We start from the raw sequence: 20,603 nt of genomic DNA on the forward strand, positions 1-20,603 counted from the left end.
AGGCCTAGGCCTGGGGGAGTGAGGTGAGCGGTGAGGTTACAGCCATGATGAGCTAGATTTAGCTGTTTAATGGATGTGCCCACGGATGATCCCAACCCTCCAGGTGATCATCTCAGGCAGAAGGAAGCTAAAGGGCTACAAGAGAACATCACCATGGCCCATGGTGCTAGGATCACTTGAGATGGGTTTTGGAGAGAGAAGAGAATACAGAGAAAATGTATTGCTTTTAAAACTACAACAACAACTTGAAAGCTATTTTTGTAAATGCCAAGAAAAAAATAGCTTAACAGCTGTTCCTGCCTGTAGTAATTGACACAAGCCAACTCTCAGGAGTAATTTCCCGGGGAGAAGAACTTGCCTAACACAACTGGGAGTTTACCAAATAATCAACTTTATTTTTTAAAACATTTCTGAGTCCTACAAACGGACTGTGAAAGTTGCTAGAGAGAAACCTCACTAAAGTGGAGTCAGGAGGCCAGAAGGGGAAGCTCTCATCATGTACCACCCTAAGTTAATACAGACCCAAACAGGAAGAGACATACCTAGCATCTCTGGGAAGAAGTGACCAACATTACTATCACAAGCAGGAGGAAGAAAGATCCCCTTGCCTGGCAACAGCTCAGCCAATGAGAACTGTCACAACTCAGCAAATGAACAGCCACCATACTTCAAACTCCCAGTTTCCGCCTACAGACTTTTTGATTCTAACAGCCCCTCCCACCTACCCCTTTTCCTCTATAAAAGCATTTCCTCGCCTTTATTTTTACCAGACTTGTATGAGGTTCACCATAGTTGCATGTCCCAAACTGCAATTTTTTGCTACTCCTGAATAAACCCATTTTGCTGGTAAAATAGCTATTTTATTGTTTTCGATTCACAGGACAGAACAAAAACCTTCAACTGATCTTTACAATATTACTCTATTAATAATATGATTATTTAAAAAAGTAACTCTGAGTTCTCAGAGGCAGCAAATAAGATTAGGGCTGAAGTCAGAATGAACAAGGAGATACATGAGTTCACTTAAGAGAAGACTGTATACTCTAATTCTGAAAAATCTCAAATCATCTATAGAAACCACATTTATAGGACATACCTGCATCATTATTTCTAATAAAGCTCCTTGGAGTAGAGGGTAGATTTCTGATGGGATGATCCTGATGGTGATTTTATCCAAGAGGGGCTTGTAAATGTAATCCCCTTATAGTCCCCTACAGTTCTAGAGACAGCAGTCATGATTTCAAGTCCAAAGACCAAAAGCTCTTAGTAACATAGAGAGATTAGTCTTTCTGTAATGAAGTCCTGCTAACTGACTATGCACAAGACTGATCTATGTACTTCTAACCATTATACCTCAATGACCTTCATTAATATAAAACAGCAGTCGCATTATTCCAGTGATTTAGTACCTACCCTCCTTCCAAGGCTTCTCTTGTCCCAGGTTCAACAAGGCAGTGTTTCAGAATGATTAAGATCTCAGACTCTGAGTTGTGACTGGCCCAGTGTGAATCCCAGCTCTGCCATTTACTAACAATTTGGTCTTGAGCAAGTTTCTTAGTCTCTGTGGAATCAAGTTCTTTCATTTGTACAATGCGGCTAATAATGACTTCCACTTCAGAGTGTTGTTATAAGAATTAAATGAACTAATACCTATAAAGCACCCAGAACAGTGTCTGGCACATAGTAATAATGAACTACTTTGAGCTGTTATTAGCATGATTATTGGGAACCCACATTTTTTCAGCAAAAGTTTGCTTGGTAAATATGAAATGAAAGATCCAGGGCAATGAGGTATTGATAGTAATAGCATTACATTTCATTTCTAGTGAAGTTCAATTAACAAGTTTGTTTTTATCTCCCAAATCTAGAGTCTTCCTTAGTGGAGCAGTACTCACTAGAACATTAGGCAGACCTTCACTTTCTGAATCTCAATTTTCCAGGCTTTCCACTTTTTTTCACTGGAATCATTCTTTCTTTAGTTGTGGTAATATCACTGATTAAATGTCATTCATGTGTGATCCCCTTGGGGTTTAAAGACATTACATACTGATTGAATTAATCCAATTATCAGAGTTTTAGAAGCACTGTTACAGCCTACATCATATCCTGTTAGATGCCCGGTTACAGGTATAGCAAACTCTGTCTATGCCCTGCTCCATTAACACCTTAGCCCAACTGACTTCACATGGGCTAGGCAATTCCGGCACTTTGCACATATCCCACTTAACATGCTGCATTGCTCTTCTTCCTTTACCTGAAGGCTTAAAATAATTACATTTTAAAGTCGTGTCAGAACTACGTCATTAGATAACAGAGTAAGTGATCACCTAGGTATGTCCCTGTGTCCAATCAGACTGATCATAGGCAAAACTGTATTTGTCTCCTGAACCTTCCAAATCCTTTTGGCCATGCCCTTCTCACTCTTCTGAGTACCTGTTCCAAGCCCAGAGACCAACCCATTTTTACAGGGCTCAATCCTTAGGTCAGAAAAGCTTTTATATGTTAATGGTTTAAAATAGTCGTCTCCAAACATTAGCATGATGTATCCAGTCAGTAAAAAACTGAGCATCTCCCCCCAATACATGTGTTTTTATATACTAATGCTACACAGGTACTATTGCATACTGTTAATTAATTAAATATAAACAACAGATGTTTGATGAGATAACCAAATATTAATACAAGTTCTAACATTTTATTTCTACATCCCATTAAATCATTTTTTACATACCCCAGGGAGAATATACTCTGATTTAAAGAGCATTGCTTAAGATTTATGGCACATACCATACTGCAACTCCTAAATTTAAAAGTCAAAAAGAGTTGAAGATGCAACATAGTAGAAATCATCTAGGGTAGATGGGGCACCTCTTCATCACTGCCTAGTGGAGTAGAAGTCCAGGTTCCCCACTTGGCCTCTGTTGACACTCAAGGGGGGAATTCTTCATTACTACTGGGTGGGCATGGCAGTTCTGGCTCCCCACAAGGTATCCACTGACCTCCCTGGCTGGAATAGTTTGGGTGCCTTGTTATTGCTCCCTGCGTAGCCTTCACTGACACCATGGGGGTGGAGGATGGCCTTGTTATGGCTGTGTGGTGGTCAAAGTCCTGACTTTCCACTGGGCCTCCCCTCACACCACCCCATTAGTGAGAGGGAAAGGTGCTTCATTCTTACCAGATGGGGATAAAAGTCTTCCACTCAGCATTCTCCGAGACCACGCTGATGGGGAGATGGAAGCACCCATTACAGCTGGGCAAGGGTTGAAGTCTAGACTTCTCACTTGGCCTTTGCTGGCATGGGTGGGGATGGAGCGCGTGTGTGTGTGTGTGTGTCCTTTCTTGGTCCTCTAACCTGAAAGCGTAAGCTTTTTATTGGACTATTTTTGTCTATGCCTGTTGTCATTTACCAGTTGCCTATATGTTCACTGAAAGTCTGAGATATACGAGCCAACAAGAAACACATAAGCCTTGCTACCCTGGTGGTTCTGGGGTCTGCTGCCTTCTTTCCAGTTTACAGTCTTCTTACAATGCTTGATATATAACGTCCAGGGTTTTCAATTGTTCTTTTGGGATGAAGCACTTGTTTTACGTGAGACATTTAACCTCCCTGTGTGTCAATTTCCTCAAGGACATAATGACAATAATTATATTGGCCTTAACAGAGTAGTTGAAAAATTACAGATAATTTTTTTTAAAATATTTTCATGTTGAAGTTTGTAGATATTTCCCAACCTAGTTTTTTTTTTTTTAATTAATTTATTTATTTTTGGCTGTGTTGGGTCTTTGTTTCTGTGCGAGGGCTTTCTCTAGTTGCAGCAAGTGGGGGCCACTCTTCATCGTGGTGCACGGGCCTCTCACTATCGCAGCCTCTCTTGTTGCGGAGCACAGGCTCCAGATGCGCAGGCTCAGTAATTGTGGCTCACGGGCCCAGTTGCTCCGCGGCATGTGGGATCTTCCCAGACCAGGGCTCGAACCCGTGTCCCCTGCATTGGCAGGCAGATTCTCAACCACTGTGTCACCAGGGAAGCCCCAGATAATTTTTTATTGAAGTTAGCCTGGCATGTTATACACTCTCCAAGGACAACTGTGCAAAAGATGTTTCTAAGTGTTAGTTGTGGAAATGAATCAGTGTAGTGTTATTTCTGTGAAGTACTATGTTCACCACTCTGGGCTGCATGATACACACTCTACAGAGACATACGTAGAAAATGTTTCTAAGAGTGCTAGTTGCACAAATGAATACTATAGTATTAAAAAAAAAGTTTGCCTGGAGCATGCCTAGTTACAAAAAGCATTTAAAAAGCGAAAAAGGCAGCTATTACTATTATTACACCAGTAGTAGCATCCATGTTTTCCATTTTGACATCAATAATTAATAATGCTGCAACTAACTAAAGTAGTTATTGGATGTACCAGTCTGAAAAAGGAAACTGGTGAAATGGAATCATACTAACAATACAGGGTTTTTGTGAAGACTAGATAAAGTCATGCTAAAATATGAGCTAAACGAAATTTTAGACAAAAAGCTGTGGCGATTATATTTATTTTTAGCAGTCATAGTAATATTGCAAAAGATTTGTCAACCATATTAGTTAGGTCTTCCTTTTATAACTTTAGGGTCAATTACATCCCAAGAAACCTCAGTCTGGTCCCTAGAAATAATTAAAAATCAGTTAAATCAGTTAAAAGTTTTCTTGACATTACTCTCAAGAAAATGCTAAAAATAAGACCACATTCATAATGGAAATAAAGTAGAAAACTTAAAAACCCTCCTTCCCCTTTCCTTTGTCTCACATACCTTGGCTGCCTCTGGAGTCTCCTGTTCACCCCCCAACCCTTGTTACATATTTATCATTTTTTTCTTCCACAAAGAAAACTCTGGCTTAATTATTTTCTTTTCCGATTTTCTTCAGGAAAGACTCTATAAAAGGGAGGCAGTAAATTCTCCTCTGTTAATATTTCCCTTTGCATCATCCACCTCATGCAAATCCCAGAACTTCTTAATGCTGCAGTTATAAGCAAGCCACAAATGTAAATTTCTTCCTACAATGAGGCAAAAATCTCATTGCATTTGAGCAGGTATTTTTTAAAGGGAAAGTGCAGAAATGGGTGTAGTGTAATGTGCATGAGTATAAACTTTGAAACAAGACAAGCCAAGTTCAGTTTTTGGCTTGACTACTTTTTAGCTTTGTACGTTGGGGCTCTCTGTCTCAGCAAAATCTTCTATATAATAGGAAAAATAGTGAAGAGAGTTGTTAAAAGTTGACAATAATTATATCTATAAATAACTTACTATCTGTCACAGAGGAAGTGCTAATAAATATGCCTATTATAATACTTGATTCCTTTCAATCACACTGATCTAATCATGCACTTTTTCTCCACTTGCACTGACTGAGATCAAACAAATTGGAAATCAATAGTTGCATTTGAAAAACTTGCATGGCAAGAATTTACTTTTTTTTTTTTTTTTTAACATCTTTACTGGAGTATAATTGCTTTACAATGGTGTGTTAGTTTCTGCTTTATAACAAAGTGAATCACCTATACATATACATATATCCCCTTATCTCCTCCCTCTTGCATCTCCCTGGCACCCTCCCTATCCGTCCCCTCTAGGTGGTCACAAAGCACCGAGCTGATCTCCCTGTGCTATGCAGCTGCTTCCCACTAGCTATCTATTTGACATTTGGTAGTGTATATATGTCCATGCCACTCTCTCACTTTGTCCCAGCTTACCCTTCTCCCTCCCCGTGTCCTCAAGTCCATTCTCTACGTCTGAGTCTTTATTCCTGTCCTGCCCCTAGGTTCTTCAGAACCCTTTTTTCTTTTTTTAGATTCCATATATATGTGTTAGCATATGGTATTTGTTTTTCTCTTTCTGACTTATTTCACTCTGTATGACAGACTCTAGGTCCATCCACCTCACTACAAATAACTCAATTTCGTTTCTTTTTATGGCTGAGTAATATTCTATTGTATGTATGTGCCACATCTTCTTTACCCATTCATCTGTCAATGGACACTTAGGTTGCTTCCATGTCCTGGCTATTGTAAATAGAGTTGCAATGAACATTGTGGTACATGTCTCTTTTTGAATTATGGTTTTCTCAGGGTATATGCCCAGTAGTGGGATTGCTGGGTTGTATGGTAGTTCTATTTTTAGTTTTTTAAGGAACTTCCATACCGTTCTCCATAGCGGCTGCATCAATTTACATTCCCACCAACAGTGCAATACAACACTTAGAGGAAAACATAGGCAGAACACTCTATGACATAAATCACAGCAAGATTCTTTTTGACCCACCTCCTAGAGAAAGGGAAATAAAAACAAAAATAAACAAATGGGACCTAATGAAACTTAAAAGCTTTTGTACAGCAAAGGAAGCCATAAACAAGACAAAAAGACAACCCTCAGAATGGGAGAAAATATTTGCAAATGAAGCAACTGACAAAGGATTAATCTCCAAAATTTACAAGCAGCTCATGCAGCTCAAAATCAGAAAAACAAACAAACCAATCCAAAAATGGGCAGAGACATAAATAGACATTTCTCCAAAGAAGATATACAGATTGCCAACAAACACATGAAAGGATGCTCAACATCATTAATCATTAGAGAAATGCAAATCAAAACTACAATGAGGTATCACCTCACGCCAGTAAGAATTTACTTTTAATTTGTCCAAACAGAAGAACTTGGTGAAATGAATTATTTACACCCAAGGAACTGCTCCCTCAATAGATGAACAGATATAACAATCCTAGACTAGGGGGTACACTGGCATCTTCCATGAGACAAAGCCACCCTCACTACAACTATTAAGTGAAAGACTACTACATAACATAGAGAATCCCTTCCAACCTCAAGAACACAGAGACCTGTTATTTATTCTATGTACACACAGTTGATGCAAAAAAAAAAAAAAAAGGTGCAGATTATGAAGTTTCACAGTTATCTGGAAGTTGGTCAGCTGAAAGCAACTGACCAGCACTCCAATCAGCCTAATAATGGCAAGGCATCGGTTAGACTGTCTATTTCTGAACAATCAGATAGACCTGGTAGCCTTTATTAATTTTAAAAAACAGATTTGACTTATTTAAGGTGACTGAATTAGGTAAATCTGTAACTGTGATATCATATAGTTAGGGCTTTAAAATTAATAAAATCAATGATAATGGCGAGGATTATGATGCTGATGATCATGACGATGACAATAACAATCAGAGAGATATCATGAGTACGTTTCAGGTAAAACTGCTCAAACAACCAAATTAACCTTATAACTCGGTGGGTTTTTTTTTTTTTTCCCCTGTGAACTTATTCACATGTTATACTGAATGCATTACCTTATACAATAGAATAGCCACTGATAAAGAAATTAAAATTGAGGTCATCACAGGATAGATGACCAAGGAGAAGTTGTGCTATGAGTAAGGGGAGGTGAGAGCTTGCCCTGATGCCTCCTCGGCTTCCTCCCTACTGGAAAATAGTAAACACCATTATCACACATAATACTGGGGATCAAGGTTACCAGATATGATTTAAGGGCATTTCTGTACAGCAAAAAAATAAAATTGTATTTTCTTATCAAGGTGATTGTGTGAGATAATGATAATTTAATTTCAGTCCATTTATTTATTGTCCATAGACTCAGAAATAACCTCCCTCTCAAAATTCACTCTCAACAAAGTCGGCAGGCAGAGAGATTTCTCACAGTTATTCTCAGCGGTGCTCAGATCGCTCGAGTGAATTACTGGAAACAATGGATACTGAGAATAAAAGAAAAATGATTGCAGAGAATAGAAGTTGATAGCATTGAAATAAAAACCTTCCAGTGGGGCAGACCTGTGTGGAACTGCCTGTCTTTGTATATTTCCCCAAGGAGAAGAGTAAAGAATGGTTTGGGCTGTGAGATACATTTTAAAACTGTAAAATAAAAGGATCATGTATCAAACCAAATTGTGTTGGCTTAGAGACATATTACATCTTTGCACAATTTTGCATTCCCTACAATATTTTTCATATTTATTCATTAACTTTTCCTCCTATAACATTTCTCCTCCTGGAAGATAGATAAATAGATAATTTGTTGGTACTGACTCAATAGCACATATATCTAAACTCCTAATCACTTAAAATTCTTAATGAATTCTGAAAATAATTGTAAGTTATTTTCCCTCATCATCATGATTCTGAAAGGTTTTGTAATTCAGAGTGTGCTGTGTTATTCTTGGACCATTCATTCAGGGCATCTATTGCTCAACCACCCAGTGTTTCCATAAGTCATCTGTTACTGTCAGGACACAAATAAAAACCTTATATTGCATACGTACAAGGAATCCATGCCAAGAGAAAGCTTGTGCCTCTATTTCCAGCACATGGTCACTAGATAGGACTACTGAAGACTAAAACATTGAAAAAGCTTGGATACAAATAACATTGTACAATGAGCTCTGTTTACATGAATAACACTGTTAGAAAGATGAACAGGGGTTAAAGGCAGAGAACTAGTAAATAGGGAAACAGTAATTTTTGAAATGAATTTAAATAGAATCTTGGAATAATGCCATTTGCAGCAACATGGATAGACCTAGAGATGATCATACTAAATGAAGCCAGACAAAGACAAATATATGATACTGTTTATATGTGGAATCTAAAAAAAAAAGAAAAAAGACCCAAATGAACTTATTTCCAAAACAGAAAGAGACTCACAGACATAGAAAACAAACTTACGGTTACAAAGGGGAAAGAGGGGTGGGGGGAGGGATAAATTAGAAGGTCGGGATTAACATATACATACTACTATATATAAAAAAGATAACCAACAAGGATCTACTACATAGTACAGGGAACTCTATTCAATATTTTGTAATAACCTATAAGGGAAAAGAATCTGAAAAAATATATACGTATGTATAACTGAATCACTTTGCTGTGCACCTGAAACTAATACAACATTGTAAATCAACTATATTTCAGTAAAAAAATTAAAAATAAATAATAAAATAAAATTAAATTAAATCTTTAGCTTACAAGAGAATGTAAGTTGTAATCACAGGAGAAGAACTTTTGGTCTAGACCTTTTGTGTGTCCTCACAAGGCTAGTTCAGTTTTAAAACCTACTTTGATCTGTCAAAGATCAAAACCTGACTTTAGCCTCAGTTTCCATGTTGCTATCACTTTCTGAATCGTCGCATTATGCCCTAGATTTAAAGGCACTATGAAAAATCAGTCATAAGTATATAGAAGCTGTTTTGTAATTGTAAAAACTCATTAGTTAGGAGATATCATTTGAATCAGGGATACGACCACTGGTCTTTTTACTTTACTAGAGCACATTCCATTTTGAGGACTTTCAGAAATAGTCTCTTTTGGAGTAGGATCTATGATGGTAAATAGTTGGGACCATTCCAAGAGAAAGTAATGCTGCCTAAGACCTACTGATTAAGAAAAAAGTATCCCACCCAATTTCTTGTTGTGCAACAAATATATAACATCTGCTTAGTGATTTGAAATGATGATGTCACTCTGGGATCCCAGGATACTTTAAGAATAAGGGATTCTGCATCTTAGACCAATTGCATTTTTTAAAAAAATGCACCCTCTAAGGAGAGACTGCAGTCCATGGCAGTTGCTTCTAAATGGATGCCAGACAAGTCAATCTGTTTCTGACTTGATACCTGCCTCTCCGAGCACCACCTCTGTTTATATAGTCCTTCACAGCATTTGTATTCAGAAAGATTCAAAGTTCTCCTCATCCTGATTTATTCTGCTGCATAATTAATAAAAGTAAACACATACAGAAGACTTGTGACAGGTACTGTTCTAGATGCTTTGTATACGTGAATTCACTTAATCCCCATGTAATCCTTTAAAGTGAAAACTGTTATTATTCTCATATTTCAGATGAGGAAACTGGGCCATCCAGGGCTAAATATGCTACCAAAAGTCACTCAGCCAGGAAGAGGTGGAGCCAATATTTGAACTTAGGCAGTCTGTTTTCAGAGTCCACTCTTAAGCACCACTCTGATGCCTGGAGACTAGGGTAGACACAGGAAGCCCAGGACCCCCAGTCAACATTTAATATCAGATAAACAACAAGGCTTTTTTTAGAATAAGTAGGTCCCCCAAATTATATACGTATACAAAAAAAAAACAAACACTTTTTTTTTAATCTGATATTCAAATGTAACTAGGTAGTCTGTTATTTTTATTTGCTGAGTCTGGCCACCCTCTTGGGGACTGTCACTGAGCCTGACTTTTCTGAATAATGCCCCTTCCCCAGCATGGTCTCTATGACCTTCAGCAGTGGTTTGTCAATTACCAAACTTTCTCCTAATCCTAGGCTGCCTTGGCTGCCTGCTAAATGCCAACACTTCAGAGAAAGTTCCCAGTATCATACAGCAGGGATTGGGAAACTTTTCCTGAAAAGGGCTAGATAATAAATGTTTTGGGCATTGTGGGTCATATGGTCTCTTTCTCAACTATTCAACTCTGCCAGTGTAGCAGGAAAGCCACAAACAATACATAAACAGATGACTGTGGCTGTGTTCCAATAAAACTTTATGTACAAAAACAGACAGCAGGCCAAGGAACACTCATTTACTGATCCCCGCCACAGACGCTTCTGGCAGATTTCGTGAGGTGTGTGTGCCATCTGAAAACAATCTACCCAACCAAAAGACACCACAAGAACGTAAGCTCTCTCTGGAAGTTATCTGCTGTTTAGTGAAAAAAATCTTCAGTGAGAAATCCCTCCTCAGTATCTCCCCAAAAAAAGGCCAGACTTTACCTCATATTCTAGTCACATCACTATAGGAGAGAGGTCTGAAAGATGACAACCTAAATGAAAGGCAGGGCCTGTATCTTGCAGGTTTTGTATGTACCCCTGCAATGGAGGTATCATCTATCATTACCTCCTTTCCCATTTCCATTTCCTCCACACAACTCAAGAGAAGCCTGTCTCTTTGTATCTCCCATTTCCTCTCTTGATCTAGGTACTTGTGTGCGTGCAGTTGTAGCTCTCTGCTCACTGTTTTATTCCCCCCACTTGCATTGAATTTAAATCCTTAAGTTCAAATCCATGCTCTTCTGTATCCCCCACATCTCACTGTTTGCCAAGTCCTTACTGACTGCCTCTGTTCCATACCCCGTTTGATTACTCTGCCATGTTTAAAACTTTGAATTACATGTTTCTCAAATCACTGTCCTGGAGACCTTCAAGATGGTGTAGGTGTAAGATGTGGAGCTGACCTTCCTCCCCACAAATACATCAAAAATACATCTACATGTGGAACAACTCCTACAGAACACCTACTGAACGCTGGCAGAAGACCTCAGACCTCCCAAAAGCCATGTGGCTGACAGGGTCTTGGTGCTCCGGCCGGGTGTCAGGCCTGAGCCTCTGAGGTGGGAGAGCCGAGTTCAGGACACTGGACCACCAGATACCTCCCGGCCCCACATAGTATCAAACGGCGAAAGCTCTCCCAGAGATCTCCATCTCAATGCTAAGACCCAGCTCCACTCAACGGCCAGCAAGCTCCAGTGCCGGACACCCTATGCGAAACAACTAGCAAGACAGGAACACAACCCCACCCATTAGCAGAGAGGCTGCCTAAAATCATAATACGGCCACAGACACCCCAAAACACACCACCAGACATGGACCTGCCCACCAGAAAGATCCAGCCCACCCACCAGAACACAGGCACCAGTCCCCTCCGCCAGGAAGCCTACACAACCCACTGAAACAAACTTAGCCACTGGGGGCAGACACCAAAAACAACGGGAACTACGAACCTGCAGCCTGCGCAAAGGAGACCCCAAACACAGTAAGTCAAACCACTGTCCTTCCTTGGAATCTGAGAGTGAACTTGCCCTGTTCTCTTCTCACCTCTGTGACCACATTCTTAGCCTGCAATCATGGCCACCAAGAATTCTCTCTGTGCTTGTATGTGGAATCTGTTTCCCCTCCCCTAAAATTTGTGCTGGAATCTGTTTGTTTCCCCTCCCCTAAAATTTGTGCTGGCCCTGTGATTTACGTTGACCAATGGAATGAAGCAGAAGTGGCACTGTGGTAGTTCCAGGCCTAGACCTTCAGAGGCCTGGCAGCTTCCACTTTCATTCTCTGACAGTCCAGAGCTACCATGACTGCTTTCCAGGAGCTATGTACATGTCAGGTTGTCCTAAAAATAAAGCAAACTCAATATATCCTGTCCTGGGCTGAAACGTGTCTCTCCCCCTCACTAAATTCCTATGTTGAAGCCCAACACCCAGTACTTCAGAATGTGACTGTATTTGGAGATAGGGCCTTAAAGAGGTGATGAGGTTCAATAGGCCGTTAGGGTGGGCCCTGATCCAATCTGACTAGTGTCCTTTTAAGAGGAGGAAATTTAGACACACAAAGAGACACCAAGGGTGTGCACATATAGAGGAAGGACCATGTGAGGACACAGGGAAAAGACAGCCAGTTTCAAGCCGAGGAGAGGGGCCTCAGAAGAGCCCAAACCTGCCCACACCTTGATCTTGGGCTTCCAGCCGGCAGAACTGTGAGAAATAAATTTCTGTTGGTTAAGGCACCCTGTCTGTGGTCACAGTGGTGGCCCTTGTGAAGTAATACATATCCCAAACCTTGTCAACCAGTCCTAGGCAGCACAACTTATTTGCAATCTGCTTCTCCTCCAATACTCTACACCACCGGCACGTAGGACACCAGCCTACTTTACTACTGTCTGTTCTCCATTTAAACTCTAGCTACTATAATGAGCTTACAACATATACAAATATAAATTCCAGACGGATTAACAATCCAAATTGGAAAAGCTAAAATTTTAAGCTTTTAAAAGAAATACAGGAGAACATATTTTATCATTTCAATATATGGAAGAATTTCTAAAATAAGTCACAAATAACACAAATCATAATGAAAATCATGAATAAAATTGATTACATCAAAATAAAACATGTCAGCATGAAAAAACTTACCATAAACAAAGAGAAAAAAATCACACACTTGTAGCACATATAATTGATATATGAACAATATTTGGATAATATTAAAAACATACAAAAAAGTAATAAGGAGATTAAAAATCCAATTGAAAAATGAGCAAAACAAATAAATGGGAAGTTCACAGTAATGAGATTTTAAGTATATAATAAAATAAAACAAAAGCAAACTCATCTCACAAGTAATCTAGGAAATAAAAATGTAGAACCACATGGTATAGCATTTCAGTTAATAAGATTCACAGTTAAACAAACAAAAATAAAGAGACAGATTCAAGTATCGATGAGGATTTAGTTTAACTGGGACACACATACACTGTTACAGGGAGAATAAGTTGTCAATAAATTTAACAAATTTGAAAATATGCATATTCTGTGAAACAGCAACTACACTCTTGGTTTAGAGATAGACTCTCAATTACTGCTACAGGCTAAAATTGCCTAAGGAGATTTTTGTTTGTTTGATCTTTAATACTAGTACCTAAGCCCTGCCCAGAACAAATTAATAAGAATCTCTAAAATGAGGCTCAAAGATGGAGGGATTGCAACCTCCAGCCATTGTTGAGACCACTGCCCCAGGTGAAATGTCATACAGGTATACAAGAAGATACCTTTAAGAATACTCATTGCTAGGGGCTTCCATGGTGGCGCAGTGGTTGAGAATCCGCCTGCCATTGCAGGGGACACGGGTTGGAGCCCTGGTCTGGGAAGATCCCACATGCCGCGGAGCAACTGGGCCCGTGAGCCACAATTACTGAGCCTGCGCGTCTGGAGCCCGTGCTCCACAACAAGAGAGGCCATGACAGTGAGAGGCCTGCGCACCGTGATGAAGAGTGGCCCCTGCTTGCCGCAACTAGAGAAAGCCCTCGCACAGAAACGAAGACCCAACACAGCCATAAATAAATAAATTAAAAAAAAAAAAAAAGAATACTCATTGCTATATCATCTGTCATAGCTAAAAGCTGGAAACAAACCAAATATCCTTTACCAAGAAAATGGATTAATAACTTGTGGCACAGTAACTATGGACTGTTAGACAGTAGTTAAAATTAACAAACTAGAGTTGCAAAGTTCAATATGAATAAACCGCAAAACACAGTTTTAAATAAAAATGCATCCTTCAGAATTATACATGTAATAATACTAGAAATTTTAAAATATGACATCAGTACTTCATATTTTTTTATCACTGCCTAACATAGCAAAATTTTAAAAACTTTGGGAATGATCAATGCCAAGGTCATATAGTAGAATAGTGATTAATTTTAAAGAAAGAGTGAAGGGGAAAAGATTGAAAAGGCATATAAAGGAGTCTTTTAGGTTTACTGTATCTTTAACATGTTATTTACAATCAAGACCAATAGGATGCAAATGCGGCAAAATGTTGAGAGCTGATGACACTTGGTAGTGGTGTTACATTCCATATTTGAAATATTTCAAAATACAGAAAAAAAGGGGAAGGTAGGGAAGATGCAGTGAGACACTTTGAAGGAGGCTAATCTTGGGAAATTAGGCCAAAGATAGAGGGTTCTTACACCAGAAAATTTGGACATAAGGTCAGTTTAACTCTAGTCATCTGTATTATTTCAAAAGTTCATATTTGATTTTGAGCTCATCTGGAGAACCATAGTAAGGCTTTGAACAAAAAGCCCTGAGAGTGGACCTTTTGTGGATCTTTGCATCCCATATCACCAAGTTCCCTAAAACTGGTGACTATGGTAACTATGAACTACCTACCTTGTTAAATTCAGAGAGAGGGAGAGGGAGGGAGAGGGAGGGAGAGGGAGGGAGAGGGAGGGAGAGGGAGGGAGAGTGGGGAGAGTGTGTGTGTGCGTCTTTTACAATTAACATATCTATTAAAGTTAAAATTGTTTGTTCATAGGTACTTTGACCTAAGCTTTCTGCATTTAGGTCACATTTTGGTAGAAAAATTATGTGTTGTTCTTTGACATCATCACAAATTGCTCCATTGATGTTCCTTGGTTATTCTTGCTCTTTTGCATATCATGGTTTTCTTGTTTCATCTGGCTTCTCACCAGTAATCTTGGTGACCCCTCAGTGAAACCTACTTGCTTTCCCAAGGGGGAATGGATTGGTATCTCTTCCTTAGTGATATGCAAGGCTGATCATAAGTTTGTTACTGAACTTGCAACACTGTACTGCAACCATTGTTTCCATCACTGCTTCCTGGACTTAACCGTAAACTCCCTGAGGGTGTGGACCAAGATTCCTTCTTGTGTAGGGTCCCTGTGTCTACTCCTGGAAGACACCTGGACAGCCTGACTTTTCAGAAATGTCTTGTAAATGCCCCCTCAAGTTAGTTTCCACATTAGTTTATTCATTCATTTAGGACAGCTTATAGTTGGCCAGTTTTCCCTGTCTTCCTTTATGTGTTTTTGTGACCTTTCCTACTTCTTATTCCATAATTTTAATTCTGATTCCTACAATAAGCTCTCCCTCATCTGAATTTCTATAGGACCTGTTCATAACTTTTGATTTGGATGTTCATTATGATGGTTATATATTTACATACACAAGTTTGATCTTTTTGGAGGGCAGAATCTTCTCTTCTTTCCCTCTTCATACCCACAATGACCCAGGATTTCTCAAAGTGCCCCTCTGACCATGTGCATTGAAATAACTTGGGGGTACTCTTCACAAAGTATATTTTTAGCCTCCCTCCCACAATCTCTGGGTCCAGGATCTCAAATTTGTATGTTAACAAGTAAACTAGGAGAGCCTTAAGAAAAATTGGCATACAAGGTAGAAAGAAATGAAGAACATATTACATATCAATTTTTTATACCAAGGGCTTTATATATTTTAACAAATTCAATCCTAATAATAAATCTGTTTTAAAAGGTATTACTATCCATATTTTAAAGATGAGAAATTGAGAATTAGAAAGCATATAGCATAGTCTTTGGAGTCAGATTGCCCAGGGTTCAAATCTCAATTCTATTACTTAATAGCTATGTGATTTAGGGGCAAGATTTTAACATTTCTGTGCTTCAGTTTCTTCTTTTAAAATATACAGAAAAATAGCAGCAATCTCATGAAAGTGTTCGGAGGACTAAATGACATAAATAAAGCTCAGAGAAAAACGCTCAACACACAAAAGTCCTCAATAAAACTTAGCTGTGACATCACTGAATCCCACATTAAGCAGCAGTGGAACTGGGGTTATCTTAAACCAGAGCTCAGAAACGTTTTCTACCAAGAGCCAGAGAGTAAATATGTTAGAGCCTGCAGATTACACAGTCTGTTTCAGTTACTCAGTTCTGCCCTTGTAGCAGGAAAACAGCCATTAACCAAATGTTAAAAAAAAAAAAAAAAAGAGCATAGATGCAGTCTAATACAACTTCATATATGGGCAGAAATTTGAATTTCATATAATTTTCATATGTCACTAAATATTCCTCTGATCTTATTCATTAAAAAAATCCAAAAACCTTTCTTAGTCCCCAGGTGGTACAAAAACAGGCAGTGGCCAGATATGGCCGGGGGACTCTAGTTTGTGGACCCCTGCCTTTAACTATCAGATTGCAAAGCTTTTTGATACAGCACAGCTGCCTACCTGAACTTTGAATGTAAAAGCTACTTAGTAAGTATTTAATTGGTTAATACAACAGCATTTCCGAGTTTCTGCTTCAGTATCTTGACGCTTGTTTAAGAAGAAATTAAGTAAAATGGAATCCTTTTGGTTTTGTATCCTTTGAAGCCACCATCTGAACCTTTAATTCGTCAATCTCCTCTCGTCAAATTCATCCCATTCTCTTCCCACCTCCACCAGACTCTCTCAGTGCTACACTAAATTCCAGATCCAAAGTCACAGTTGTTGGGCATCATGATGACTATGTAACCTTGTCACTCCCTTCCTCTTCCTTTTCCAGCTCTCCTCTTCAAATAAACCAAAATGTCCCTTAAAAAAGAGTGTTTTTAGAGACTAAGTCTGCATAGCCCATGCCAACTCCAGATATGCTTGCTTCAGGCTTACTGATTGTACAACTTGCCCCACACCTTTCAGAGATCCTTCCATTAAAGTCTAGGCAGAATCTTCTGGCAATCCTTACTGGTGAAACCAGTATAACTGAATAAAAAGTTGACGAATTAATTCAATTCTACTAGGTGACCCACACTGAGATCTGGACAGAAAGAGCAATAAAGCATTAACGTGACAGATGGTTCCTAGAGCAGCATTCAGCTGTTATTAATCCATTTAAATAAATATTTAGTTATAATATCTAAGTAACTAACAACTAAGTTAATGTTGAATGTAGGTTTTTTTTTTTTTTTTTTAGATTGATTGATTGATTGCTATGTTGGGTCTTCGTTTGTGTGCTAGGGCTTTCTCTAGTTGTGGCAAGCGGGGGCCACTCTTCATCGCGGTGCGCGGGCCTCTCACTATCGCGGCCTCTCTTGTTGCAGAGCACAGGCTCCTGATGCGCAGGCTCAGCAGTTGTGGCTCACGGGCCTAGTTGCTCCGCGGCATGTGGGATCATCCCAGACCAGGGCTCGAACCCGTATCCCCTGCACTGGCAGGCAGATTCTCAACCAATGCGCCACCAGGGAAGCCTGAATGTAGGTTATTAATATTAATATTGTGCAGAAAAAATAATGCAGCAAAATCTTAAGTCAGATATGACATCTATTTTAAAAATAAACTTCTGAACTAGACAGGATTTTTAAACTGAATCTCAGCAGTTCCTGTTGTTTTAGAGCAAAGACAAAGCCTTCACTCTCCCATAAACAATCTGAAAGAATCCCTTGCCCTCCTGGGAGTACTGCACTGTTCATTTCACCAGTGCCATTACCATCCATGAGTTGGTCTTTTGATAAAGTGCTGTCCCTGCAAACCCACAGTCCCACCATCCAAACACCAAAAGCCAGGATGGTTTTACACCTTCAGAAAAGCTGGATTTTGTTAGCACAGAATATTTAGCACGGCCTCTTCCTATCTCATTAGACATAGCTTTAACTGAACAGTTTTTATGTGGTAATCATACTGAACACTAAAGCCTCACTGCAGAATGATCATAAATACACAAATGCCTCCTTCTTCACATTTCTATCTAACATGAATAGGGAGACTACCAAGAAGAGCACTAAAAAATGGCATTTAACTATTTTTCCATAGCTTTTCAAGCTGTGGTCTAAAGATCAGTGAGCTACACACCCAAGGCCTAAGTTCAAATCACTGTTCCATCTCATGTTGGGGCCTCATTTACTTATATTCATATATTCATTAATAGGGGTGATGAACTTTAAGCGTTACCACTGACATTCTAATGTATTGTGTGATTTCTCCATCATGCATCTCATCTTCACATATGGAGCAGTGGTTCTTTATTCCCTTTCCTTAGTCATGTTACTTATCTGTGAAATATCTTCCCTACTCACCTGATTTTCTGTCCTCTATCAAAGAGCAAGGAAAGGAAGAGTTTCTGGATGATACTAGGCAAAAAGGAAGCCAGTCAATTTGGGCTAGTAAATGTAAAAACAAAATTAGAGACAAAGTCTCTTATTCTCAGTCTTGGCTGAATGCCATCTGGGTTGAGATTGAAGAATGGAAACAATAACTGGGCCAAGAAATTTCCCTAATCCCAAAACTCTTTGCAGAGCTTTTTCCTGAATTATCTGTATTTTGATCAGAAGTGTCTCATCCTCTAGACACTTGCCCACTGCTCCTCAACTCAATTTAGATGACATTTAACTCAAAGCCTTGGATTACAGTTGAATCAAACATAATCTGTGAAAGCCTTAAAGTCAAGTGTGTCTGTTTCATCTTTGTGTTCACAGCACATTGCTTGGCATATAACTGATGTTCCAAAAGATATTTGCTGGCTGAATAAATAAACATATCAGCTAATCCATTCAGACCAGTAAGAACTAGTTGACGAATTCATGACTTGACTGAACTGCCTAGCTGGCCTGATTGATTTTTCCCCTAATCAAGTCAGACAGAATGTTTGGATCTGCTGTGCATGTTTAGATAAAGATTCATGACATCCCAGTTGGTCTCCTGCCCATCTAGATCCTGCCCAACACTTGTGTCTATTTCCCCTAAATTCATATTCCTTAATATCATTACAAAGTTAATAAAGAGAATATTTAAAAAGTTAGATCGTTACATTTCTTACAGGCATAATAAAGGTGCTTATTTTCATGCCTATAAAAGGGTATCTAATTTCTATTTCATTTTTCTTCCGAGTTCCTCAAATATACCGTAGACTTGACTTTACTGGTTTTTGGTTTCCCTGTTACAGAACAAAATGCTCCGATAGCATAGGATGGAATGAAATTTGCCCAAGGACAAACAGATGGCATTAGAAATTGAGTACCCTGGCTTTCAGTTCAATGCTTCTCACTACCTTAAAAAACAATAGAAGTCTTTCTTCTGAGTTTTCTACAACCAGAAATGCCCAGAATAAAAGAGTTGTTTTCGTACAATTTCATTTATACAAACTGAGAAACTATTACACATGGAGGCTATCAACTCTTTCAAATCTCAAAATTAATTTGGGTATCTCAGTATTTTTATAATTGAGATTATTATTCTCCTTTTGTCTTTGATATGTAAAAATCACAGGCTAAAACATTCAATTTACACCAACTAGTCATCTACTATAAGATTCTTTTAATCAAGAAGTTATATGACCCCGTCTAATAAAAAGAAATTCCTAATAATTAATACTAATACTTTAATTCTGCATAGAGCTTTGCTTTTTATAAATAAAACAAATTTATTAAATATAAGAGTACAGTCACCATGGCAAAGAGAATCATACACATATAAATTCCTGTCAGCAGAACACACATGATACGTAGATAAACCAAACCACTATTTTGAGCCATGTCTTTTTTTGACTTAATCCAGATTTGACAAATACGCAAGTTTATTCACAGGACATATTCTTGTTTCAGGAAAGCAAAATAACATTTTCAAAATGGCATATTGACATGTTTTCAGAAACTACAGACTAAAACTGCAATTTACGTATTAACAGCTCATTGTCTTATAAATGCCCTGTCCACCAAGAGATAGTTTACAAGCATTATGGGGATCTGTAATCCCTCACACAGTAGCTTATTACTTGCCATATTCCTGTCTCTAGGAATACATGCTATTTCAGCTATGCAGACTTGAAGATGACCTCTTAGTATTCTGCCTTATTCTACCTTATTTTTCTTTTCGATAAAAGATTCTAAAGGAACGCTAGCCATAAACATACACTTCAAATCATTAGTATTAAATAAGAAGCATTATGTCTTAACAGAAGAGAACAGTATGGGGGCTACCAGGCATTAAAAGACCTCACAAGCTGATGCCCTGAAACACTGTAGCCCAACCATGAACCAGTCACCTGAATCTAGGCAGATCCAATTTACAAAGACACTGTTTCTTACTGCTTTCTAGGCACTGACTACTTTCTTTTTCCTCTATATGGAGTTAGAAGTGCTAGTTAGTGAATTCTGGATGCAAACCAGATTAAGAAGAAATTTTTTTGTCTCAAGCAGAAGCAATTTCAGTGGGAAGCCAGTAGGTATTCTAACACAGCAAGATAGTATAACTTATCAAACCTTTATT

General features: G+C 38.7%; 1 long non-coding RNA gene across 1 annotated transcript in view; it reads right to left on the minus strand.

Annotated features, from left to right (window-relative positions):
- Positions 1-20,603, minus strand: part of LOC132371957 (uncharacterized) — a 295,027-nt gene that overhangs the window by 150,095 nt on the left and 124,329 nt on the right. The gene's annotated exons all lie outside the window — the stretch shown is intronic.

The sequence above is a fragment of the Balaenoptera ricei genome, chromosome 9 (assembly GCF_028023285.1).
Source record: "Balaenoptera ricei isolate mBalRic1 chromosome 9, mBalRic1.hap2, whole genome shotgun sequence".
Lineage (NCBI taxonomy): Eukaryota > Metazoa > Chordata > Mammalia > Artiodactyla > Balaenopteridae > Balaenoptera > Balaenoptera ricei.